The following is a 1,647-nucleotide window of genomic DNA, read 5'->3' as shown; positions in this document are numbered from 1 at the left end:
TCCAACTTTCACAGCCATACATTGCAAGTGGAAAAACCTTAAGACTGAAGAGAAACAAATCCTCACTCAAAAGCAAATTCCGTGTCCAAAACTACAGGTAGGCAACAACTTCATTTGGTCAAGCCAAGGCCCCAGAAGAGCCTGCAAGCTTTCAAACTCTCCAAGACTACTGTGATGTGGACGCCATAGCTGTGTGCATTTTACAAAGCACATGTGAACAGGTTGCGAGTCAGATTTCAGGTTGCAACTGGGTTCCGCCTGCAAGTGACTGGACGAACCTCCTTGGGCCAGGTTCAATTTAGGCTTTCTATCCTCTAAGCAACCAATAGGAGGGCTCATGCCGGTCTGTAGGAGCCAATCGGGAAGCTCGTTTCCAGCCAGAGCCGCAACTTTTTTTTTTTTTTAACAAACTGGTTTGCGGTTTATTTTTCTCAATTGCTGCTGTTCGTTTTCTCCGTTCTCACGTGTGAGCAAAAAACCGATCGCGATCCAAGTTTTTAAAAAAAATAATTTCAAACATCAGATCACAACGCGCGAAGATCAGGCTAAGAACACATAGAGAAACAAAGGGCTCCTTTTATAAAAACGCATCCTTCGAGGAATACGTTGCGCCTAATCTAGCATAAGCTACTTTTTAATTTTAAAAAAGTTGCAAACGGGCAAAGGATAAGAAAGAGAAATGTATTCAAAACGTTCGGCTTTTGCTTTGCTCGACCAAGGAATTAAAATAAGATTTTTTAAAAATAAATAAAAATAAGAAAAAATCTCCTTCGAGCCGGAATCGAACCAGCGACCTAAGGATGACTCTAGGAAAGCCTCTACAGTCCTCCGCTCTACCAGCTGAGCTATCGAAGGAACATGGCAGCTACTTCGTATCATTTCCTATATATTGCATTGGGAGGAAATGCAGGGATATATTTTTCCCCCTTTTTCTCATTTCATTTCTCTCATTTCTTTTTTATCCGAGCCTATTCCTACAGTGAATATAGTACATGTTTTCTAACTCTAACGCCAACTCACAGGCCGATCATGGCTTGATAATCTTGACGCAAAGCAACTGAGAAAATATAAACAGAGATTTTCGATTATGCACAGAATTTCACTCCGGTTCATTTGCGAGGGTTTTTATTTTTAAATGCAGTGAATAAATACAGGATTCGGGAGACAATGACCGGTCGCTGCCAATGGCAGAGGACCTGCGGGCGAGCACATTTTGGGAACCACAAGTCGGGAAAGGACGACCCAACTGAATCGCCTGCAAGAAAAGGGTTTAAACCAGTGTTTCCCAACCTTTGGCAACTTGAAGATGTCCGGACTTCAATTCCCAGAATTCCCCAGCCAGCATTCGCTGGGGAATTCTGGGAGTTGAAGTCCGGACATCTTCAAGTTGCCAAAGGTTGGGAAACACTGGTTTAAAATGTGCCCAAGACCATATTACGGTAGGTGGCAGCAAGAAACACATCTATTTGTGTGCCCGCGGGCTAAACGAAACAAGTATCATTGAAAAGATCCAAGTGAATGACCCACCCAGATTCCCGGGAACAAACTTCATAATAGCCGAACAGCCAAACCCCGCTCATCTAGCCACTTCACCGGTTGCCATTCCAGCCTTCCTCCAGCAGAGGGCGTGGCGTCAACAAAGCAAGG

The 1,647-nt window shown here is 43.8% G+C and overlaps 1 non-coding gene across 1 annotated transcript; it reads right to left on the bottom strand.

The window, feature by feature from the left end:
- Window positions 1-766: 766 nt before the first annotated feature.
- Window positions 767-855, bottom strand: TRNAY-GUA (transfer RNA tyrosine (anticodon GUA)). The gene is given in 2 exon segments: window positions 767-802; window positions 819-855. It is a non-coding gene; the product is annotated as a tRNA-Tyr (tRNA).
- Window positions 856-1,647: the final 792 nt, after the last annotated feature.

Source organism: Thamnophis sirtalis, unplaced genomic scaffold, assembly GCF_051295495.1.
Source record: "Thamnophis sirtalis isolate CommonGarterSnake01/CBP01778 unplaced genomic scaffold, rThaSir2_p1.2 scaffold_3, whole genome shotgun sequence".
NCBI lineage: Eukaryota > Metazoa > Chordata > Lepidosauria > Squamata > Natricidae > Thamnophis > Thamnophis sirtalis.
This window is presented reverse-complemented; position numbering and strand designations above follow the sequence as displayed.